This window comes from Euprymna scolopes, chromosome 21, assembly GCF_053919585.1.
Source record: "Euprymna scolopes isolate OS-2025 chromosome 21, ASM5391958v1, whole genome shotgun sequence".
Classification (NCBI taxonomy): Eukaryota; Metazoa; Mollusca; class Cephalopoda; order Sepiida; family Sepiolidae; genus Euprymna; species Euprymna scolopes.
In genome coordinates, this window is record NC_136502.1 from 95647749 (window position 1) to 95674772 (window position 27024).

General features: G+C 32.0%; 1 protein-coding gene across 1 annotated transcript in view; it reads left to right on the forward strand.

Moving 5' to 3' along the window:
* The window catches only part of LOC145242873 (uncharacterized), a 137513-nt gene extending 116956 nt beyond the window's left edge, over positions 1-20557 (forward strand). Inside the window, exon 6 of the mRNA XM_080105986.1 lies at positions 15637-20557. The gene's annotated coding sequence lies outside the window, so the exon portion shown is untranslated. The remainder of the gene's footprint in view (positions 1-15636) is intronic.
* The last annotated feature ends 6467 nt before the right edge of the window (positions 20558-27024 follow it).

Consider the following 27024-nt stretch of genomic DNA (forward strand, 5'->3'; position numbering starts at 1 on the left):
CTGCCTTGTGGATGCCTTGTGGATGCAAAGACTAAAGGAGTAAACCCGACAAAAAATCTGGTCTGGAGTTCCGATAGGCGGATGGTGAAGCTCTGCGACATCTTTCCGGCAGCTCCTGCAGGAGCGCTGGCACTGACTGTACTGGCTTGCCTTTCCGTTGAAGTCTGTCTTCCGAAAGGGGAATCCTGAAAAATGGGCAAACTAAGGTTCTCTTATTACCCATCCAGGCCTGCACCTGATGGTGCAGAATGCCATTGTCTCAAGAAACAGGTTGCCATAATCCTAAGGTCAATAGACGTCTCCTTTCTTTGTGGTATTCATATTTCGTTCTTGTTAGCGCCTTACATCAAGTGTTTTCACACCTTGTCTCAAGCAATTTTCATTAAAAAAAAAAAATACAACTCTAAATTTGCTGATTCTTGTATGCAATCCATCGAATATGAAACTGAATTCATGTTCAAACGATGTTGCTTGAATAAAATTCTAAATCTAATTTTTCCGACTTTCAACAGATCTGTCGTAAATTTCAACCTTGTCTTTACGCCGTCTTCTCATTCCAGTATGATTAGCTGCTGATTTTTCTCAAGCCATTTTAGAAAACCAGCAAAAAGAATTGAAAAGAACAAAAGAACCGATTTGTAACAAAAAAGGATCTTAACACTTCTTACCCCCCCCTTTCTTCACCTCCACCCCTCTGCCTTCTGATCCCTCTTTCAATTTCATGCAGAATTGTGTAGAATTTCTAGTTTTTAAATGTTGGATGTTGCAACAAATTCCTGAAGTATTAGTTTGTTTGTCAGTTATGTATATAAAATATCTTAAATAAAACTTTTACGATGATACGGAAAATATTGAGAATACAAAGAGTAGACCTTGGATTTACTTTTGCCAATCTTTATTTTGTTCTTTCATATTCACATTCCGTGAGCAATGGTGCTGACAAAGGGGAAAGAATGGCTGCTTTCTGGGTTGGAATCTATTCCATTTAACATTTATTGTTGATTAGTTTTTGACCATCAAGTGGTATTTTTTTTCTCCTTACATCAAATGGCTTCATACTTTGTCTGAAACAATTTCCACAAAAAAAAAAAAAAAAAATTGATAATCTGGACCACATTCAGCTGTGTTTAATTAAAGTATTTCACATCAAGAAAAAAACATTATTTTAGTGACATGTTTTTATTACAAAATTTTTTTTTTTAACTTTATTTTTGCTAACGAAGATTTAAAAGAAACCATGCAAACTTTGGGCCATAACTACTAAATAGATGCATGACGAACAATAAAATGGAAACAATTGAAATTAATCCGATTTTAGCAATAAGTTTTTTTTTTTTTTTTTGTGCATTAAAAGATGTTTTTTTTTATTTATATATTTATTTTTTTCAATTTTCCTACAAGTTTGTTCAAGCTGGGGTTGAGGCATTCTACCGGATGCCAAACATTCACTAGCTATCTTATATATTCCAACCGAGAGATTGGTTTAAGATTCTGACCGTCCCTTTAAGTGCAGTCGTTTGAATCTCTCTTGCACTTGGTTCACGATGTATATTTGTAGCTTTTGAGATTCTTTTTTATGAGTTCCAGTTGCTCCTATAATTACTGGAATGATAGAGATCTTTCTAAGAGTCCAGTTTCCATTATTTCTGAGGTTCCATGTGTCACGTGTAATTGTGACATGAGCCACTGTTGGCATGTGTGCCATAGGTTTACCATCCTTAAGCCAAACAAATCCTAATCACATGTTGAATTCATCTATACAGAAACATCATCGCATTGTGTATTGTTTCACTGAGGATGTTGTACGCACATCTCTAAATCTATTGTTGTACAATATTGCTCCACATCTTTATCAATGCTAATGAACAACAACAACAACAACAGCCTTCTATAATATAAAGGGCAAACATCTGGGTGTTTGTATGTTTGTATGTCTGCTAAGAATTTTTGACAGATGCGTCGAAATGTAACGAAACCAGTATAGTTTTAAACCTTGAACAAATATCGAAAAATTGGCCACAAACATTAATTCCTAACCCTTAACTGGGCAGTTTTCTACTAGGAGGGGTCGCTTTTTTCGCAAATATTTTTGCAAGTCATCCCCTCTTTTCAATTGATTAGCCTTAATTTTGACGTTCGCCACTTCTGGTTTTGTGATGGACGCAACGGCAAATATGTGACTATTTTTCACGTTCTTTTCTTCCTTCACGGTATGGGTTTGGGCCTGCCTGCCTACTACCACTTTTTTTTTTTTTTTGGCTAAACACACACCTCCAAACACCCAGGCAACACCGGGCACCCAGGCTAGTTTATAATAATTTACAATTCTTGTCCAAAATTCCCCCTATATAAAAAAGCAAAAATAAAGAAAAATCTGGGCACTTGTGTAGATAGAGTTGACAGATCGAGTTTTTAAATTGTCATGTCGAAAATAGTAATCTATCCAAATATTACGAAATTTTATTGAGTAGAAAAACTGCTGTTGTGTTTTGAGTAAAAAAGAAGTTTATCACTATCGGCTAAAATATTGGTCGCCATTCAAAGGTGGCCAACATTTTAGCCTATGAGTTATGTCCCTTGTATTTGTAATATTGCCCTCTATGTTAAAACGTACGAAAAAATGCAATTTTCCTTCATTTTTTGTAAAAATTACTCTTACGTATAAATAACATTCTACTCAATGAATTTTCATAATATTTGGATATATTACTATTTTTAGCATGACAATTAAGTAATATTATTTTTGCTTATAAGGACGTATTTAAAGAATCGATCTGTTGGCTCTATCTTAACAAGCACTAAAATCTGTATAATGTACATATCTGTGATTCCAAAAATCACTTAAATTGATCCATTTTTGAATAAGAAAATCAAATTTTATGAGTAATCGAGCAGCAATTGTTTCGTCCACCATTTTCAAAAAACAAAAAAAAAACAAAGGGAAATAACTCAACAATAATTTATACTTAACCAGATTTGTTTCAATGCCTATACATTCCCATTTTAATCCCTTAAAAATTGTTCTATTTATAAAAGTAAAACTACTTTATCTGTTTAATTGATTTTTGGAATAGGATTTTTTTTTTTCCCTCATGGGTACATACTGATTTTTCTATATTTTTGTTTCTTTAATCTAGGGGGAATTTTTGAGAAGGACTTGATCATTTCTAAGATCTTTTGCAATTGCAAATTGTTCGCATGCAAAACTGACAATGTGCATGCAGATAAAGACATCTTTAGAAAAATACTGTTGCGCAGTATTGAAGATGTCCGTATTTATACGTGTTTATTGTTAAACAATTTAAAATAATACAAACAAAAAAATAGAAACATCTTAAAATTTCATATTGTTACACAATGTTAAAAGGATGTTTCACATTGACATCTTTGAATGTCTTCATATGTACTGCTTTTTTTTTTTTTCACCATTAGCAGTTATTAACACTTCAAACTGATCTGATGATCTTGACATTTTATTTTAAAATGACCATTGTTTTGGTCACTAAATTGATGATGCAAATAAAAAATTGAATACATTACAATATTAATCTATCAAAAATTCAAACAAGGAATGATAAGAGAAAATTTTTAACCCATGAAAATCTTGGAAAATCCATGGGTTAAGGATTTTCTTTTATTATAATTCCTTGTTTGAATTTTTGAGGGATTAATATATATTGTAATTTATTCAATTTTTATTTCCATCATCTATTTTTCTTGTTTTCTAATCACTTCATCTAGTATATTGAACTTTCTATTATCTAGATAGATTCTAATGTAAAGATAATATTTATCTTTGCTATTTTAATAATATATATATATATGTGTATATGTGTGTGTGTATATGTGTGTGTGTATATATATGTGTGTATATATATATGTGTATGTATATATGTATGTATATATATATATATATATATGTATGTATATATATATATATATATGTATTTATACAAATTTATTAATAGCTATATATGTGCATACTGTATGTATGTAGCCAATAATGTTTGTATAAAAAATTATACTATAATTACGCTCTGCTTGTTATTGAGCACTTTTTGATAAACACTGAAGTTTCAGTGGATTTACGTCTAAGAAACTACAACGATACAATCATTATATATATATATAATTTCTAGGCATGTTTGATTAAATATGATAGTTTTATTTCTTCTTCATTTTTTTTGTTGATTTTCTCGATCTGCCAAGCATTTTTTCTCATTTTAGTTGGTAAGTTGTGTATTAGGTGGCCGAGTGATTCTTAGTCAGCCATTTTCCTCAAGCACTTTAGATCCTTGATCATTGTTAGGAGCAATTTTGTTGTTGAAAGCGCTCGAGGAAAATAGCTGACAAAAAATCACTTGGCAACCTAATACACAACTTACTAACTGAAACAAAAAATGCTGGGCAAATCGAGAAAATCCAAAGAAAAATAAAGAAAAACGAAAACTGTCGTATTTAATCATACATAGCTTAATAACGATGGGCGACCATTTAGAAATTTTATGTACTGTATGTTCTCTCCGCTTATCTTAGCATTGTTTCCAGTCATCCTGAACCTCCTCTTACCACTGGTATTTAACAACACTGACTCCAGGAAAAGTGTGGTTGGTGATTGTGCAACTGTTGCCACAAAAATTCCACACACAGGCAACCTTCCAGTGAGTATCCATAGTCTGTCAAAACTGAAGGAAGAACCTAACGTCATCATCTTCCCTACCCAAGATATATATGTATCTGAGGATCATTTGGGAATTTAATATTCCCTTGACACTTTCTCATTTGGAGGAAGCCAGTTCAACCCGCCTAGAGCGAATGCCGCTGGCATGGCATGGAAATAAAGCTATCCAGCACATGTGAGCATGCCAAATAGACGTCAAACGAAAAAATGATGATAACTATGAAATAAAGTTGTGTATGTGTTCATACATTGCTATGGGCAATATTCTCTCCCTATATTTTAGGTATTTTCTAGAATGAAAATCGTGTAATGGATTTTGATTAAAATTGGAATAAGGATTCTAGACATAAGGTTTAGTATCATATCTTGAGTTTGGTATTTCTCAGATCACATAAACGTGGTACAAAATATTTCTTGTTGGGGAATTTGACTTGTCCCGAGGCCAGGTACTCTTCTAGTATACTTTTTTTTAATTTCATTAGTCAATTTACATAGTCGCAACAGCGACAATGCCAATGTTTCGATCAAATAATGACCTTATTGGGTGACCTGAACTTCCTATTTCATGGAGATCACAATCCTTAGTTCTTGGTCATTAGTTGACTGAAACATTGGCATTGTCTGTGTTGTGACTATGTAAATTGGTTTTTATCTTGGATATCCACCTGGAATAATTATATATATATATATTACATTAGAACCCTGGGATACGGTCGCCCTACGATACTGTTTTTTCAGGTTATAATGTGGAATATGATGTTTTTCCAGCCCCTGGTTACAGTATTTGCCCGCCTTACAGTGTTATTTATAATGTTATTTGATTATATACATATGTATTATATACTGTACTGTATTTTGTTACTAATTTTTAATGTCGTATCTTGAGGTTTTACTGTATCACAATTTGATGCTAATGTGTGCGTAATATTCTTTTTGCCTGCTTTTGCCTTAGACTATGTCAACATAACACATTCGCTATTTTGATGCTTTGAACTGTATTTTCAATGATATCTCATGCATCCGAACACGAAAATAGTGAACGTTGTTGTGGTCCAAAGGCAAGCCCAAAATGATCAGCGCCTGCAATCTCATCTTGCGCAATATTTAAAAAAAAATTAAAAAAAGAAAATAAGAACCAAACTATTTTTTATTCAATGCACATTGAGTCTAAGAGTTTACAATTTTTGACTTTTGGTGTATTATCACCTCCACCCTCCGTTGAGCTGGTGTAACTAATTTGTCATCTTTTTTGATCATTATAAAGAAACAGCTTAAAATGCAGATTCAAATAGTTTATTACTATTCAAATATCCCCTTCCCCTAAAAAAGAAAAAAAAAATGGCCTGTTTAAAAATTTTTTAAAGGTCATTTGTTTCTTTCTTGTCAGTTTTTTGACAATTACAAAATGTTACTCAGGTATGTACAAAAAATTAAAGATTTACCAAAATTCAGGATATCAACCAATTTTAATGAAATTCTCAGTATTTTTTTAAATATAATGAAACCATTATTTTTTTCTTAAATCTTAGTGAAAATGTATTATTTTGTGCAAACAAAAAAAAAAAAGAACACTTTTTTCTAAAGTTATAGTTTTTAGCTAAGTTTTCATAGCTACCATGAAAATATTTTTCATTATAATTTTTTTTTTCATGTGTAAATATACATATTTTCTTTTACCAGATTAAATTTAGGCTTTAATCTTTCAAATGCAATAAAAAATAATTGGAAACTTATAAATAAAAGAATAAAAAATAAAATAATGAGCCAGTTTTAAGAATCATAGGCCCGATCAATTTACACCATTAAATTGCATGTACCTAATGTCGCATTATTACAAATTGTCGCACAATATGAAACATCAGTCTTGTTTTATCTCATAAGATATGATGCATAACGTATTGTGAGATTATTATCGCATCCGATACTTTAAACAGACAAATTGTTATACAATACAATAAAGAAGATTGTCATACAATGCTGTGAATATAATTTGTTCATATCAAAGGACTCATATATCCAAATATTTAATTGTTTTACGTTATTGGTAGAGCAGTAATTTTTAGACTTTCAAACTCTGTTCCTCTCTTTTTCTTCTTGAGACCCCGGATTTCTATCTGATTTTGATTTATGACACTTGCATCCCCTATAAATCTGGCCCTTATCACACCAGCTCTTATACTTCAGTGATAAAATGTTTTATTTAGGACAAACAGGTAAAAAGGCGGGGGGGGGGGTCCTCATATTATTACAAATTACCCGCCCCTTGCTATAATTACCAGATTATTCTGCTTTAGGATGCAATCTCTCTCTCTCTCTCTCTCTCTCTCTCTCTCTCTCTCTCTCTCTCTCTCAATAGCACTTCCTTCATTCAATTAAAAGGGGAGGGTCAGGGTTAAGACTTGAAAACGATTGCATCTTCTAAAAGTGGGAAAGCACAAACGAAGCTGCAGTTTTTATTTAAAAAAAGAAAAAACGTTTGGTGTCAAATCACAATGCAATATATGCTACATTCAACTCCCATTCATATTGAGAAGAGCCGGCATTTTTTTTTATTTCTTCAAACTTCATTGCATGGTTAACAATTGATATTATTTTCCTGGAACTAATGACCCCCCCCTCCCCCATTAATCAAGAACAATACATTTTTTGATAAAGTGCTTTGCATTTATATGTAATCTGTATGAAACCATCCATGGTCCATTGGATTAATATTTACTATCTATCTACCTACCCCCCCCTCTCTCTCTCTCTCTATATATATATATATATATATATATATATATATATATATATATATAATTATCTACATTAATAATAATAATAATTATAATGGATGTTTCTGTTGATTTTGACCTATGAGGTCCGCCACAGCAACTAACTTGTTTGGAAATCCACACAGATGATTTGTTTTATAATGGCAAAGGCTTTGTGTAGAACCACCTACACTTTTTAGTGCAACTGCTAATCTCGGTCGGTGCAGTGACTGCCACAAGACAGAGCAGACAGTAGACCTCAGGTCATGCATCAAAGTTTTTTCGTAGATTTATGTTTTAACGAAGACTGAGGGTACATCTCTCCTCATGGATTAAATGCACCCCCAAATACCAACATGAAAATTCCTACATCTATAATATATATTATCAAATATATAATTTATTAACTTTGATAGTCATGATTTTATAAGGATTACAAAATCAAAGGATTTCACAAACTCAGAATACATTGTGATGTCATTATACTCTCCTTTCCGGCTTCCCCCTTTTTCAGACTCTTCACTTTTTCTTTCATTTCTCTTTTTGAATACATTTTCTTAAGAATCAGCAGCCTAACTACTAAGATTGATGGTCAAGGTTAAATGCAAAGTTATGTCAAGGTCAATGTGACTGACTATGGTCTGTTGTCCGCATCTAAAATGATACAAAAAATTTTGAGTATAAAATAAGATGGTTATGTACGATCAGTTCTTGATGAAACTAATCTGCTGCTTTGAATGTTATTTATTATTATTTTTTTTTTTTAGTACAAATGGCTTTTCCTTTGTCAAATGTTCATTCTTTTCCCCCTCTGAGGAAGTTTCTAGGAGATGGGGAGTAGGGTTGGAAACAACCATTATATTTTTCTTTTGTTTTATTTGTTTAATTCTGAAAAGGTTGTAATTATAACGAATCTAAAAACATTTTCTTTTATTAATCTTCTAAAATTAGTAAATGGGAGTTATCCACCTTTATTCCTTAGAATGACTGAGATAGTTTGCGCTTGTTATTCTAATCTATTCATTGACCAATCAGGATCATACGGCAATGTTTCATCAACTCCTTACATTAATGACTTCTGGTTTGTAACTCATCAATCTTATCAATGGCTGTTACTGAATGCCATAGTGCCATTAGTGTTTCTGGAGAATTAAGTCATGGCCCCCACCTCACATTAAGCTTGACCCTTTGTGGTGGAGGCAGTTAAATATTCAATTTATTTCTAGTGCAGGAGTGAATTAAAGGTCCTGAGGTATATCATAATGACTATTGATGTGATTGTAGGCCAAAATCAGACTACTATGTAATCATCTGTGTTCAAGGGAAAAAAGGTTTAGCTTCTTGAGTGTTTTTTTTTTTTAGGTCAGATCCTATAGACTCTGTACCATTCAACTAACCAGTTTTTGAATTCTCTCCAGATGTTGGATATCACGCATTAGATATGTAGCAGATGTCTGAACACGATACTCTAACAGTGATCTGATGAGGGAGACATAAAGAGGGAGAAATATGTCAGGAGTGAAATAGAATAGTTGATTCCATTTTATAAAGCTACTAAAAGATTATAGACTTCAGTCATAAGAGGAGGAGGAAGAGGTGATCCTTCCAAACCATATCTCTATCATGAGCATATCCATAAGACGTTCTAACCACAGCTGGAAATTTGCAATAACAAATTCTATATTGATTTTGTAAGCTTAGTTCTCTTTTAAATAGTCACCGATTAATCGTATGACTAGGGTTATTCTTGCTTAACTGCAAGTTCTACTAACTTTTGTTTTAAACTTGAGACTTTATATATATATAATGTAACCATTATTATAAGAGAAAGAGAGTTGAAAGAAAACTTTTTTTTTTTTAATGACAGTAAAAAGACACCGCTCTCTGCAAGTATACTTTCGAAAAACTTGCCCAAGGTCTTTTACGAGGAATTGGCGGGGATCGAACTTGAGACCGCCGCGTCCAGATACACATGCACAACTTGCAGAATGAGGTGAATTTTTTAGATGATTTTTTTTTTTTTTTAATTTAGTTTAGAAGAAATTTTTTTTTTCTCTCTCTTTCTCTTTTCTTAGAATTACCTGTAATCAATATTTATTACTAATATTCTTATACTACTACTACTACTACTACTACTACTACTACTACCTGTAAATAATATTTAGTATGCAATCTGTGATAATAATCAATGTTTTGTTGTTTATAGTTTGTCTGTAAAAAACAATTAAAATATTGAAGGATTATACCTTATTCCCAAGCAACAATTTGGACCATAACCTTTTCATCTTTGATCCTCTATTATGCTTAGTGTTCATTTAAAAAAGTGGTTTCCTACTAGCACGCCATGTTACATCGATGTGTTACGGAGAAGTTATTGGTGGAAAACAGCTTTCATATCATTACTATGTGATATTAATGCTTCAATATCAAAAAGAGAAGAAATTAAATTTATAATAAATTGTTTGTTTAAATTTTTTTGTCTTTTGAAATCTTGATACTAGTAAACATTAATAATTTTTCATTTAAAGATTTATTTTTTTGTGATAAGTGTGCCACGGAGATTAAAACAGCTCAATAGTGTACTGTCATGTAAAAAAAAAAAAAAAAATCTAAAATGATTTCACCTTTAAAAAAATTTGCTGTCTATTTGGCATTTCCTATGATTGGAGGACACCAGAAAAGACAGAATCAATAAATATCAGGAATGTATATAACATTCACCTATCCTTGAATGGCTTTTAGTCTTCATATGTGACGACTCATTATTTATAAAAAAATAAACGATTTTATTATATAAATATTTAATATCTACAGATATGTTTAATGTTCAATAGTATTCATCAGTGTAGCTATATATAGATATTCTACCAGTGGCACAATTTTGTCAAACACCCTAGACAATGTGGCCATCATGAACAGCTATATGAAAGTGGAGACAAAAAAAAAAAAAACTATTTACAAATATATAGTTAGCTGCAGAGAAAATTTGGTCTCCTTTGTATAAATGCCTAAATAGAATCTTTTTCATAGTTCTCTCAGAGTGCTTTCCCCTTAAAGCAGCTTTAAATAATTAGTTTTCATTTTTTTTTTTTTTTGCATAAATATTTAGTATACACAGAACATAGTTGTTAGCAGTGTGTGCTGTTAATAAGTGGTCAGGTATATATATAACTGAAGTATTGGTCTCTGCCGGATTCTTCAGATTTTCCTTAATTTTTAAACCTAGGTCATGAAAACCCTTCCGTTATCCAAATAAGCTTTGAGAAAAGCAATGGGGTTGATAGTGAGTGTTACTTTTTATTTGTTTATTTTTTTACTGACTCTGAAAACTGAACTAAATATACAAATTTTAATATGGAAAATAAATTATGAATAAAATAAATATTTCTTTTTATACAATTTAAAAGACCATTATCTACCTTACTATTGATTGGTCCTAAATTTAGGATTCAATGCTTAGACTGAAAATAAATCAATTTTACCATAGAAATGTGTTTTGATTCCAAGTTTTGTTTTTAAATAATCTTCAGGATTTAATTTTGATTAAAAATGAGTTTTGATTTTGATCTGCTGTTGACAAGGAAAGACTAAAAAAATTTAAAACAAACAAAAAATGTTAAACTTTAAATTAACATAAATTAAAATTTTTCCTTAAATTTAAATATTTTTTAAAATTTAAATAATTTTTAAAAAATTTAAATGAGAATGAATTTATATAATTTTTTATCAGTTTAAATAGAAATTAATACAAATTTTTTTTTTCTCAATTTAAATTAAAAAAATAAATTTAAAGAATTTATTTTTTAAAATTTAAATAGAAATAAATTTAAATATATTCTTTTTTTATTTTCTTGTTAGAAATCAATATTGGTTATATTTTGTATTCGTTGCTTGGGTTAAATTGTCTCCCCTTATATTAATTTTTTTTTTTTCATTTTCCCTTCACTCGTCTTCTGCTAGCCATTCTTCGGAAACAAAAAAAAAAAACATAAAAAAAGGAAAAAAATACATTTGATAAATAAACGGCAGATTCCCTCATGTAAAAGATTCTTTTCAAAAATAGGGAAAGAAGGCGTGAATTCAGCTTGTCTTTTCGAGTTTGGCTTTTGAAAAAAAACAACAGTTACTGTAAAAACTGCAGAGTTGGGTGAAGGTCGGTTTTGGATTTCATTTTAATTTGTATGAAAATGATTGTCATTTTGTACAATAATTGGATAAAGAACAAAATAAAAAATGCATTTACTTACCACTAGCATCTAAATTCATGTATGTGTCACATATATATATATAAGAAATTACATATGTGTGTCTGTGTGGGTACACTCATATGTAATGTATGCTGTAAAAAATTTATCAGATAAGGATGATGTAGGGGGGGGGGGCTTGTATCTGGGCAGAGCGAGAACAAGTTCGAATCCTGCCAATTCCATTCCAATTTATTAAAAGACCTTGGGCGAGTTCATCCTAGTTCTGATATCTAGCTATCTTATATATATATATATATATATATATATATATATATATATATATATATATATATATATATATATATATATATATATATATACACATACATGATATTTAAAAAAATATATTTAATTTTGTAATTACTGTAAAAGAACTATATCTTTGACTCTATTATAAAAACCAATGTGTTTTTATTTGTATATATGTCCGTCCCATCAAACAAACGCTAGCAAAAATAAACAAAAAACTGCCGGACAAAACCATTTCAAATGCTTAGAAGAGGAAAAAAGCAAATAGCAAGTCAAACAACCCCGTCACCTCTATCTAAAATGTATTTAAAAAGGAAATCTTTCACTCTATTTTCATAAAGAGACATTTTTATTATTCACTTTCTTTCTATACTGATATGTTTTTTCTTTCCCTTTTTTATCTTTCCAATTTGAGTCATTTTCTTTCTTTTTAACTTTACTGATCGAGACATTTTATATGAATATAAGTGTTAGTGCAAACTCTGATGAAACATAATCTTTCCCATCAATTTTAATGGAGGATGCACATCCATTCTTAAATATTATTTTAAAATAAAGTGACTTGCTTTTAATAAAAATTGAACAAAAATCTAATCCAATATTTTATGTATATAATCACATCTGCATTAGACATGGAAGCCATTAAAAACAGTTTATTTTAAGCCATTAAAAACACTTTTTTTGAAGTCATTAAAACATTTTTTTGCAAACCATTAAAACAATTTCTTTTGAAAACCACTAAAAATTATTTTGTAAGGCATTAAAAACACCTTTTTGGTCAGTCATTAAAAACAATTTTTAATGAATTGTATATTTTGTAGCTAGTCACTAGGTCACAAACTGGTGTATGATCCATACCAACTGGGTAACTTTTGTGAAGAGGTCTGATGTTACAAGGCATAAATTCATTACATCTTCTATCTAATATATATAAAACTTATGATGGCTGGATTTTAAAAGTTGGATCTAAATAGCATTTAAACTGGTAATATACTAATGTACTTTGCTATGATTTATTTAAGAAAAAGTACTTAATCTGGTTCGTCAGATTTTTAACATGGAGACATTCTTAAATAAACACCTTAACCAAACCTTATTCTTTTAGTAAGAGTTCTTGATCCTTTGGTTTTTTTAATTTAGATAAAATAGATACTAAACCTAATAATAAAAAAAAGTGTGGTTATAGGCATTTTTACAAAACAAATTTTAATGTAATTTATGCAGGACAATGACAGATCATTATAGCTAATATATATATATATATATATATATATATATATATATGTGTGTGTGTGTGTATTGTAATTTTTTTTTTTTTTTTTCTGATAACTATATTACTGGTATGAATTATCGCCCCATTCTTCCATAACATCCACATGAGTTTCTTCCCTTACATATGCATTATTGCCCCATTTTAGGGACGTGTACAAATTATCCTTCAAAGTCTGCTTTGGTTCTTGTTTCCCTAAATACTTATTGTCCCACAAGATCAGTTAGACACAAGGTTGGTTTTTATTGTGGAGACCAATCTTCCTCTCGAAAATGAGGTACACTGGATTGGGACCAGAATAAAAATTGCATTAATCTAGAAAGATTTCTTCTTCACTGTCTGAGGATAGAACTTTGATCCCACCTGAAAGACCCTAAGTGTGTGTTTGTTTTTTGAAAATTCTGGGTTTTTTTTTTTTTTGTCGTTGTTTTTTATCCATAATACTGAAAATATTCTGTTGTGTCATGTGAAAGAGAGAGTAATCTTTTCTATTTTTTTTATTTAAAATTCATTTTTTTATCTTTACAAATTTCATTTCGTAATTAATCTAATTAAAATTATAATTCATAATTTGTTTACTGGTTTAAGTAGAATTTAAAAAAAAATTCAAACAAAAACAACATATTAATAAAAAAAGAAGCGAAACAAACAAAAAATGAAAATAAAAAGACTTCCAAGTATTGCCAGGTCTCTTAGAAACAAACAAAAAAAAAACCATTCATTTTTCTGCAAATATTAAACAAAATTTTCCAAAGAATGTTTAATTTCTTTATCCGATAAGACGTACAGTTTTTATTCTGAGAAATCCTATTCCATTTTGCCCATTTCTTTAAAAACCCAAATTGATGCTGTCCATGTGCGTGGGTTAATTAAAGGGAAATAATTCCTGGATATATGTAGGAGGGATGCACGATTGGTTGAATGGAATTGACTGTCGAACCTAATTGTGATCATTTACCGACCAATAGAGTTGGAAAAGGTATGAACCCATGTTTATCCCCTCCCAGCCCTATCAGGAGTAAAGCAGCAACTTTTGTTCAATTGTATACAATGTCTTGTTTGTAAAAGATGAATTGTTTTTCGTTGTTAAATAACCCTAAAAGGAGCTTGATATGCTGTAAAACAGGCAAAGCCAATACCTCGATTCGACTGAGACGATATCAGTATAAAAAGTGGTAAAAAGTTATCCAACCTCTCCCCCTTTCATGCGCAACAGTTTTACGGTTTTCAATCCACAGCATTTCCAGTGCATATTTTCACGTCTTCAATCATGATGGGCTGCTATTATCAGTAGTAGTTTCTTGAATCTGAGAGTAACACGACCATCCAAGTCTAGAGTTGTGGAGACAGACAGATGGATATTTGAAGTGACGACAATGTTTTCTAGTCATCATGATTTTTTTACGATGCTCCTCCTTCAAGTCGGTGCTGTTTTTTTGATAGCATGCAGCTCCATTTGGTCTCGTGTTGTTTCAATGAATTCAGTCGGGGCAGATATCACACACCCGCAGAGACTTTCCTCCAGCAGCTTGTTTCTAAGGATGTCCTCTTATTCGTTCAGTCTTATAGTTGGTGTAAGCAGCTTTATAATCGTCATCCTCTCAATAGAGACCAATCTTACCTTATCAACAACTTTCATACTTTGCACCTTGTCCTGTTACTGGATTTCTAGGATCCAAACATATTAATACTGCCATTAAAAACTGATATTATTTTTAAGTCAATATTACGACTACTACTACCACCATCACCATTATCACTGCAACTACTATTTCTCTTGACTGTCACTTATTATTAGACCTTAACGCATTTACAATGACAATAACAAATATTATTACTACTATAATAATTATTACTATTATAATAATTATAACTATTATTTACTGCTTGAAAACTATTGGATGCCTAATGTTTCGGCATCAAAGAATGTATAAAAAAAAAATGTCTATATATGTTCTCATGGCAAACTTTATCGCCATTTTTAATCATTCTTAACATTATCATTATTCTCCTTATTATTCTTACTATGAAAAGCTGTTATTAATACTGCTCTACTATTCTTAATTCGTATCTGTGTACATTATTATTATTATATTATTATTACTCGCATGTAATAAACGAATGGAATTTACTCGTGTCCATATCTTTTAGTTAGTTTGAATTAATTATGTAATAAAGAACCATTTCGATCTTTCATTCTTGTTTTCTTTTTTAAAAATTTTTGTGTTTATTTGTTTTCTTTTTTTTTTATATTTTTGTATTTGTTTTCTTGTTTGATGTTAATATCCTAACACACCATGCAATAAACCCTGGAGCCTGACATATATATGTCGCCATAAATTAATACACTGTGGAAACGATAAAATTGTTGCCCTAGAAAAGATGACATGATTCCATTTCCGTTTGATGAAAGCTGGTTTTCTATTTTTGTTGCAGACTATCTACAAGTTGGCCGGTTGTGTACAAATCCTAAGAGCAATTAGCGACTTCCATCATGTCTGAAAGTGACACAATGTTCAACGAGCGAGACCGGAGATGCGCCACTGTACAACTCATGCTCTTTACCAATTCAAGTTATGACAACAGGATCATTGCCAGCACCCTCAAAATGCAAATCTGGATAACAAGGGATGTGCCCAGTATGATGAAAACAATTTCCAGCCACAGTTATGGTCTTTGGTGCAGTTTCAAGTGAAGGCCACATCATGCAACCTTACATCTTCGAAGTTGACTTCAAAGTCAACACCAAAATGTACCTGGATGTGCTGAAGAGTCTGGTGATTCCTTGGTGTAATCAGATGGCCAATGGCAGACCCTGGGTGTGGCAGCAGGATTCAGTGCCAACCCACAAGTCTAAAAAGACCCAGGCTTAGTTTCAGAAAAAAATGTTAAGACTTTGTACCCTTCTCCTACTGGCCTCCTTTCTCCCTTGAGCCGAACCTGCTGGAATACTTTGTTTGATCATACGTTGAGAACATCACCGACATGACATCCCACAACATCAAAACTAGCCTGATCACCACTATCCGCCGAGTATTCGCCATGCCCCTGCCAGAGCTTGTGGAAAAGACATGCTCCCAGTTCCAGACCTCTATCGAGGTGATAATTGTGGCTGAAGGCAGCTAAATTGAATAGATGTAATAGATGTCAGCTCTACTACATAAAGCAAGTTGCCTGAATTGATTTTTTTTAATAAAAGTTTTAAAATATAGCTGTAGTGTTGTTTTCTTTAGGCGACAATTTTATCGTTCCACCCTGTAATAAAAAAAAAAAAAAAAAAAAAAAAAAATTCATATAATTTTTATAAAGTACTAACCTTCAATTGGTACATGTCAACATTTGAGCCCAATCGGGTTAGTTTTCCAACAGTCATTTAAGTTAAAGCAAATTTTCCACACAATGAAAAAAAAATCGGACTTTTGTTTATTGCTTTCTGATGGGAAAAATACTGTCGAAGCAAAGCAATGGCTTGGTACAGGTAATTTGAACTCTGATCCATTATAAAGTTAAAAGGTTGTAGGCTAAATGCTCAAGTCACTCAAATTCGGTTGTTATGGAAAACATTTAAAAAGTTCACAAATCCGTTTGACTGATCATAAAACAAAGTTACGTGAGATAATAGAAAAGTTGATGGTGTATTCACCATTTTTGATGAACGTTTGTCGATGAAAAAGCTGTGTTCAAAATGGGTGACGTGTTTACTCACAGTCTAAAACAACAATGCCTTGATGGTTCAGTGCGTTATTTGCAAATGCTTCAATGTAACAAAAAGAAATTTTTGTGCTTATATATGACAATGGATGAAACATGGACCCACCATTTCACTCCAGAATTAAATCAGTAGTCAGCAGCAGGTGAAAGCCATCCAAAACAACCAAAGATGCAAACATCAGAAGGCAAGGTTTTGGTCTCTATTTTTGAAACATGCAAGTTATTTTGTTCATTGATTACCTTGAAAATGAAAAACTATCAACAGCAAATATTGTGCAATATCACTTATGTGTATGTAGTATCATTTATGTATCTCATGCATGTAGCATTAATAAGCGCTTGTTAAGCTATGGTCAACAAATCAAGTTTTTAAATGTCGTTTTAAGCAAAAACAATATTACATACTTAATTGTCATTTTGAAAATACTAATATATCCAAAAATTACGAAAATTTACCAAGTAGTACAACTTATTATGTTTTTAGTACAAAAAAAAAAAAAACCCTCCCTATAGACAACAAATATTGACACAAGTAATCTAAAATAATCTTTTCAGAGTTATGTCCCTTGTGTATAACTTGAAAATCCGATGTCTACTATTGATTTCTTGTTGTCAACGAATGTTTCTCTTCTCTAGAAGTTGAGTGGAAATAAAACTCCTTAAAAGTTTATCAGAAAATATTTTTTATCATCGTAATGGTCGCCGTCATTATTTTACATGGACATCCAACACCCCCACCCCCACCGCACCTAAATTAAATTATAAATGCGAGCAAAAAAAGAGGGAGATTTGACCCCTCTCTCTCCCCAAGAAAAAAGATGAGAAATAAAAATAACCTGCCTCCCTATCTTAAAGAAAGAAAGAAAAAAAAAACAACTTTTGTTGACCAGACAGGACTCTCCAATGAAGAACCCCTTCCCGCCTCCTAAAAAAGTGCAACTCCAAAAATGAGGCTGGCAGAAATGGACAAGATGGCAACCATCTTGGTTTGAAATTTTAAAAGCTGTAATGAGAGCTAATATTTGAGATAAAATAAAAAGCATTTAAAACTACTTAAAAACATCAAAAGAAATGATGCAGGTTGGTTACAAAGTAACCTTTATTGGCTACTAGCCTGGGTGCCCGATGTTGCCCAGGTGTTTGGAGGTGTGTGTTGAGCAAAAAAAAAGTGGTAGTAGGCAGGCAGGCTTGAACCAGTGAATGTGAAGAGAGGTGTTAAAAAAAAAAAGTCGTAGTAGACAGGCTGGAATCCGTTACGTGAAGGTGGAAAGAAAATAAAAGAAAATCTGACGTCTCAGCCGATGTTTCCATGACTAGGAGTCAAAAGCGTTGAAATTAACCGAAGTCAATCCAACGGTGATATACCTTAACAAACTAGCTCCGACGCAAACATTACCCACACACACATGGTCAGACATGGACGTTTAATACACATTATTGCTGGTTAAGGTAGGATACTCTGCTGAGATGTTAAATTAACACATTTTAAGTTTTTTGAAGTAGAAGCACGCGGCTCATGTGACTATGTTATCAGAAATAGGATGGCACTTTTTTGTGAGCTACAGGCTATTACCTAAAGAGAAAATGTAAAACTGTCAATAAACATAGATTCCATGATCAAAGCTTCTTTCTTAGAACTGCACGCCTGTGGAATTGTCTTCCGTTTTCCAGCTGTCTATAATATGGTTGTCTTCAAGTCCAACATGAACAAGTTTCTGATGAGCCGTTCCACTTAAGTTAACAAATTTATCGAATTTCCATTACTATATTGTCCTTTTGACTACTGTACACTCTTTAACCCTTATCCTTGAGTGGCCTATCGGCCTTGATAAGTGGTGACGCCTATGTAAAAAAAAAAGAAAAAAAAAAAAAGAAGAAAACTTTGACACACTTCTCGGTACTTATTTACTGTATAGATAAACGGATACTCTTCCTGGTGAGACCAAAGTATGAATATGTCATCCACATTGTTGGTTTCAGTGATGTTGATCCTCTTGTCAATTCCTCAAAGTGCTTTGTTGACAACAGCAGTAATTTTTTTTTGAAACTATGCCCTTTTTAAAGGGCATATCTCTCATGCAATTGCTACAAATTAAATGAATAACTGTTAGTGCAATTAGCCATTATTTTTCGGAACACCCAAGTCATACACTTACAGAATTAACAGCTACCTTTTTTTTATTTTTTAAATATATTTTTGATAAAAAAAAAAAATAATTTAACAACAAAAGAAAAAGTGTTGAGTAATTCTTAATAACAAAGATGGTGGCGAAGAATCAATGCAGTCACGATCTCGAGTGTTTGAATATTAAAAAAAAAAAAATGGGTTGTTGGAAATACCAGATATAAAAGGGTTTTGTCAAAAGAAAAAAAGTGACTTGAGTTTTTTTCCTTTCCTCTGTTTCTTTGATATAACAACTACATTACAGTAGTTTCGTAGGTGTAAATCCACTGAAACTTCGGTGTTTATCAAAAAACTGCTCAATGACAAGTATTTTCTTTTAAACAAAAGAAGTATTTCTTACATAATTATCATCTCAAAAATAGTAATACATATAGATAATATATATATCCAAAAATAACAAAATTTGATCGACTAGATAATTTTTTATATGTAAAAGTAATTTTTTATAGAAAATTTTATATTTCGTTGTTTTCTTCATACTGATAAAATATGGCGGAAAACAGGGGTGATTGAAAATGGTGGCTACCGATTCTTCCCATATACATTTTTTTTTTAAAACTAATAATTATTGATAATTTTTGGATATATTACCATTTTTAAGATGACAATTAGGTAACTAATATTGTTTTGGCTTAAAAGGGCATATTTTTAACAAATTACCACTGTAATTTAACCATAAACAAGCACTCACATCTCTCTTGGCACTGCTCCGATTTTGTTTGTAATGTCCTTCTTCAGTTCAGAAATAGTCTGGGTATTACTTACTCTGATAAACATAAACTTTGAGATAAAATCCTGGGCAGGGAGGTTAAAGTCTGATGAGTGTGAAGCCCATTCAGGATCACACCTCTAACTGATAAGACAATCATCAAAGTGCCCTTGCATATTGAATAGCGATAATACAAAAAAAATGTTGGAGATTTCCAACTGAAACTTAGTGGACAAGTCAGTATGGTCAGATTACAGAAAGGATTGTGAATTTTATTAATGATTCCATGCGAGGTACTTTTGGACATTCATCGTATAGGCCTTGATTAAAAAAATTTACTTGATCTAAGAGGATCTACGTTTTTTCTTTCTCCTAAACTTATATGTACTAATAACAGAGATACATGTTTGTCTGCCTGACCATCTTGTTTATATCTTTGCTAATTACTTTTTAGTTATTAGATTAAAAAAGGAAAATTGATAAAACTAGCAAGACTAGTGTCCCAGCATTTCCTGGAAAAAATATTAAAAAAAAAATATATATTTTTCAATTTAAAGTAAATCAATAGAGTATTAAAAAGAAAAAAAATTTTTTTTAAGAAAATTTACTTTTTTTCACAGCTTTAGAAACTAGCAGCAGGGACGCCCATCTCTGTCCAGTCATAAAATACGCTTTAATATGATATTTTAATTTGTCCAGATTTTGTATACATTATTATAGAGTTGTGATTTAAAAAAAAAAAAAAAAGAAAAGTATTTGGGTGCCATCAGCTAGAATCGAAACCAAAAGCAAAACTAGCATTCAAAGCTAGTGATGTTACCACTGTATCAATGTAACACGCATATGAACTGATTAAAAATAAACTTAAGATGAATGTACAATGATTTTTTTTGAAACTTTGACCCCTTAAAAACTATTTTAACTGGCTAAAGACCCATAAAAGAACGGTCCATAAAAGATCCAATCATTTGAAGCCCTTAGCACCGCTCTGCAACTTTTAGTTTCGCAAGAGATAGTTTGAAAATATGGAGACAGACAGACAAACATAGTGAGTTTTATAAATTAGATTTGAGCAGCATCCAGGCTGTATATTTGAGGAAAAAAAAAAGGAAATTCCCCCCCTCTCATTACGATCAGTGTGATAGTACAATAGTGCTTATAAAACTCTTCATTATTCTCATTGAGAAATAAAAACAAAAAAAAAAAAAAAAAATTAATAACATGGATCTGTCCAATTTATGCAAAAATAAAAAAAAATTGGTAGCCACCTCCATATACAGGTCCAACGTTAATTAAAAAACACAACGATATTATAAAATAAAGTTATAGATATTTTTAAACGATACAAACGAAATGGTTTTAGTTTTTTACCCTAACCCAACTTTTAGGGTTAGTTTGGCAAAAGTGGGTTTAGTTTGGTTTGCATTATATAGAAGCACAAAGTTATATTATTTAAGTGAATAGATATATTTTAAAATTATTCATTGCTGATATTTTTTAATTGTTCATTTCAAAATAAATGATGTTTTACAAAAATATTTCTTTTTATTATTCTGTAAAAAAAAAAAAAAGATTATTTTAGTTTTTATAAATGTATGGTACTTTGTAAGGATAGGGGTCCGCTTTTTAGTGTAGGGGAAAGTCTATCTATTCAAAAAGTAGCACTTCGGTTTAAGGCGAAAATAAAAATTGCTACAGTCTAGAAGGATTTCTCCTTAACTGACCAACAAGAGAAAAGATTATGTATAGTATTAGAACACTTTAACATTATTTCTAGTTTGAAAATTACCGCCCCCCCCACACCAAAACAGCAGTTTGAAATAAGAGAAAAATTAAATGTATTTCAAAAAATCTCTCCATATATATATATATATATATATATATAAATGACCTTGTCTTTCTGTCTGTGTGGAACAGTTTCTACCAAACTACTCTTAATTTTTGGTCTACAGACTTGAAACTTGATATATAGGGGATTTGGATTTTAGCCAGTAAAAATAGCTGCTAAGGGATCAAAATTGAACAAAATTGAAACTTAGCAGACGTAAGTTGACTAAACATGTTACTTCTATATCTGCGACTTTAGTTTTGCATGAGATAGAGTTTGAAAATATGAAAATAGACAGACGGTCCTTTATATATTAAATTACTATTTTCTTATTTTTTATATACCATTCTTATATTTTTCTACATATTAAAACAATGTCATATTAATATTATTTCCTTTTTTTTATATTATAAATCTATATATCTTTATTTTAACTTTTACTTTATCATGTATTCTTTTAATTATATTGATACATCAATATTATTTTTATATTATACAGTATAACTCCAATATGAGAAAGGAGCAGCCTTCAATATTTCCTCCTTTTTCTTTTTGATGTAAAACAGTGTACTTCTTCCAATCTTATAATCTCTCAATATAACGCTATTTTCAACTCCAGCATCTAATTTTTCTATAATTTGACATTTTTCAAGTAAAGTCAGTGTCACTTGTTTTCTTTTAGAATTGCAAGCCATTGTGATGGGTTGTTTTACACTATTTTAAATATAGCAATTTAAAAAAATTTTTTTTTACTGCTAGTGTAAATTAATTATCAATAGCTAATCTACATTAATTACATAGTACCAATATTAACATTTCTGCGCAATATCTGACTAAACCATGTAAACAGTTTTACTGCAACTCCGCATCAAATATGCTAATTTCAATGACGAGGCAGTTCAAGTTTAGAGAAAGTCCAGGTTTAGAAGAAGTCCAACTTAAGAGGAAGTTCAAATTAAAAGAGTTTTACTGTATTAATACATTATTTTCAATCATTATAACTCTTATAACTTTTTAATATTCTACTGTAAATAATTTTTAATTCTTTTCGTTACTATATATTATTACTATTAATTATCCACATCAGGTTTTTTTAAATCTAAATTAATATTAAATGCTGTTATTTAGTACTCCTTAAATATTAATTTTCCATTTATTTCATTCTGAATTTTTTTTCATAATTTACTATAACTTTTATATTTCTTTAAAGGAAATTAAATTCTGTTTTTATTCTTAATAATATAAAAAGAATAAAAAGCACACAAATATACAATGCTAGGTAGTCAGACAATATCTACACCTCCCCTCCCCTCATAACAAATGTTAAAATGGTCTTGAACTGTTTTGAATTAACCGACTTCTTCTCCTTCGCTAGCGAAAGGAAAATGGAAAATTGAACACCAACATTTAACTTTTGCAGCGTTTTTTTTCTTCTTCTTCTTCTCCATGCGTTCTTGTTTTGGATTTTATTTTTCAATCCTCTTTCCATGATTAGGAAACTCTGCGACATTTCCTTTTAATTGAGGATTTGATCTTTTGGAGGAAGTGCCTAGTATCGCCTGATGAGATCTTTAGTTATTCATAACCAATTGACTGAAACATTATCATGATTGTGTAGCGATATTATAAAATGTTTCTTTAAATATAAATGACAAGTATATCTTTCTCTATTTATTACTGAGCTTTAAACCTTGTTAATTTATTTTGTCTTTGAATATTATTAACCTGGAATTATATACACTGCGTGTCAAATTATTAACGAGATAATATTTTCCTACCAGTTTCAGAAACTTACCAGTAGTTTCGTATCAAAAGCTTTGGAAACATTAGCAATGCTGAGCTGCATATACTGTGAAACTTTCGCACTGTTCCGCGCAATGTAAACAACTTGCCATCGTAACTGCTGAATCCACGGTATTTGAGATGTGTCAAATTATTAACAAGGCAGTTTTTTCTGAAAGAAGTGGAAAAGTCTGTTAAACCGTGACAAAGCCTCTATTAAAGCACCATCACATACAAAACCGTTTGAAATCAGCAGAGGACAACATGTAAACGGATTTTTTTCAAAATTTTGTTTACGGATGAAGTGCGTGTCACTCTTGATGGCCAAGATGGCTGGAGCAAGGGATGGGTCCTGAATGGATGACATCTTCATCAGCGTTTAAGGTGCCAACAAGGTGGTGGTGCGATAATGATTTTGGCTGGGATTATTGGAGGTACTTTAGTTGACACATGGAAAGTCCCAGAAGGTGTGAAAATGACGTCAAATGCTTACATAGCTTTTCTGAAGGAGCACTTTGAACCATGGCTGAAGAATCAAAAGTTGACATTCAGAAGAACTATTATTTTTATGAAGGATAATGTTTCTTTCGCATGCAGCAAACAAAAGCAAAGAGCATTTGCAACAACTGGGGTTCTCTGGCTTACAGAAGATGGAGTGGCCTGCGGATTTGCCAGATTTGAAACCAATTGAGAACCTTTGGAGTATCATGAAGCGACACCTCTATGCAAGTGGATGTCAATTTAAGAGCAAAGATGAGTTGTGGGATGCTCTCCAAGAGGTATCGTGAGGAATAACTGTTGATGAAATCACAAATTTGACTAATTCTGTGAACCAATGTCTTTCATAAAAGTCACATCTTTCACAAGTCATTCAAAAAAGGATTGCATATCCCCTACTAATTATGTCAACGTAGAAATTGCTATGTAGTTATTGTGTTTGAAGCATTTTTTCTAGTTCATTTAATGTTTGAAAATTAATTCAATAAACAAGTTATGGGTATATTGTTTTTTTCTCAACCTCGTTAATAACTTGACACACTGAAATCAACAGGTATTCCTGTCTTTTGCCAGTTTCGTTAATACTGCTTTAAATACTTTTATTTTCTGACTGAAATAGCTTAATAGTATTGTAAGCATTTTCTCAAAGTTTCATGGACTTTTATTCACTCGTTCCTTAAATATTAAGACAAATGTAAACTCGTTAATAATTTGATACGCAGTGTATATACATATATATATATATATATAATTATTTACTATAATAATTATTAAATACCTTCAGAAACTAGTATTCATCCTTTTTTTTAAAAAAATTTTTTTTTTACATGGAGTTCACCACTTATCAAGGCCCAATGGCCACTCGGGGATAAGGGTTATTGTGTGTACAGTAATCAAAGGGATAGTATAGCAATAGTATTGGAGAATTGGTAAGGTGTCATTACTTAAGGGGGGGCGGTTCATCAGGTATTTGTTTGTGTTGGACTTGAAGACATCCAGGTTGAAGTCGGGAGGGAAACAGGCAAGCGGAACAGAGTTCTACAGGCGTGCAGTTCTAAGAAAGAAGCTTTGTTCATGGAATCTACGTTTTGATTTAGGCACAGATAGGGAGTTGGGAAAATTATTGACGGTGGTTTCAGCTAGTCGGGTGTTTTTTGAAAAAGATTGGCGAGGGGGGACTAGAGAATGGAGCTCAGACGAGCACTTGCCATGGAAATAACGATAGAACAACGACAGGCTCGCTACGTCTCTTCTGTGGGAAAGAGGTTGCAGGGTAGAGAAAAGGGCATCCCCCACTAAGCCACGAAGTCTATTTTGTACTCTGTCAAGGCAGGATAGGCTGTTTTTAGCAGCTCCCGCCCAGATGTGGCAGCAGTACTCCATCTTTGGACATACTTGGCTCTTATATAGATAGAGAATTGCATCATTAGTGAGATATCTTCTGGAGTGGTAGAAGGATCCCACCATTTTCCCAGCAACCTTGGCCACAGATGATGTATGTGTTCCATTTAAGATCAAGAGTAAAGGTCAAACCCAGGAACTTATCAAAACCTGGGGCCTTCCTAGACGAGAGCCATCCATTTCAGTTGATGCCAGATAGGGATCAGAGCGTTTATGATGTAGAGATAGGAGCTTGGTTTTAGATGCATTAAAGGTAACCAGCCACCTCTTTCCCCACTGAACCACGCGCTCAAGATCAGAGGAGAGAGAATCAGAGAAAACATCATCATTTACAGTCTTTGATGTGTTGCCATAGATGGTCGTGTCATCAGCATAAGATGTCAACGAAAGATTTTAGTATGTGTTTTGGGAGATCATTGATGTAGATCAGGAAGAGAGTTGGGCCCAGTATGGACCCCTGAGTGACTCCAGCATTAATACTGTGGGCCTCTGATTTCTGCCCATCAACCACTACTCTTATGAGCCTATCTGAGAGAAATGATTTAATGATCGAGAAAACATTTCCAGTTATACCGTAACTGGAAATCTTGTGTAGTAGGCCTTTATGCCAAACCTTATCGAAGGCCTTTGGTATGTCGAGAGCAATTGCCCTAGAAATGAAGCCTTTGTCGAGAGATTCGCTAATCCTATGAGATATAACCGTTAGCACATCTGCTGTAGATCTAACAGATCGGAAACCATATTGCGTGTCGCTAAGAAGGTTATTTCTGCTGAGGTGGTTGACTACTTCTCTATTTATTGTGGATTCCAGCAACTTACTCATGACACACAGGAGACTTATTGGTTTGTACTGAGAGGGGGATGACTTATCACCTGAATTCTTAAATACAGGGCATACTGATGAGGTTTTCCAGGGTGTTGGGAAGCACTTCTCCTTAAAGCAACGCTTAAACAGTTTGGTAAGTATGGGGGCAAGTTCTGGTTGAAGCTTTTTTAACACTATAATTGGAATACCGTCGGGACCAGTTGCTTTACTGGAGTCAAGGTTCTTGATTAGCTTGGCAACCTCACGCACAGATATTTGTATGTTGCATAGCGTGTTGTCTGTTATAGGAGGGAATATTTTGTTGCATAGCGTGTTATCTGTGATAGGAGGGAATATTTTGGGAATCATCAGTGCAGGGTATCACAATTAACACTGGTCGACAGATTCGAACTCAGCAACAGAAGCCATTTCTGACTTCATTAGCAAAGACCTAATCCATTTGGCCGCCGTTAATCATGAGAAGTACTGTTGAGATTTAAACATTTATTTTTAGATGGTTTTAATGTTTGTCAGAGTGATCTAATCATTATATGAGGATCTGCGCATACGATATAGTTGAGCTAAATTTCAACTTTATTTCAACTGAAAGTGCTCAACGATAAGAAACGAGTTTCTTAAAGGGGGTGAGATAATTATTTACTATAATGATAATTAAATAAATATATATCCATCCTGTCACACAAAAATTAGGAAGTAAATAAAAAAACTGCCGGATTAAATCATTTCAAGTGCTTAGAGAAAGGAAAAAAAGCAAATAGTAAGTCTAACAACCATCACCATTTGAAAGAAATTCTGAAAGAAATTCTACACTCTATTACCATAATGAGACATTTTTTTTTTTTTTTATAGTTGGAGGTGAAAAAGGTAAAAAACAAAAAAAAACA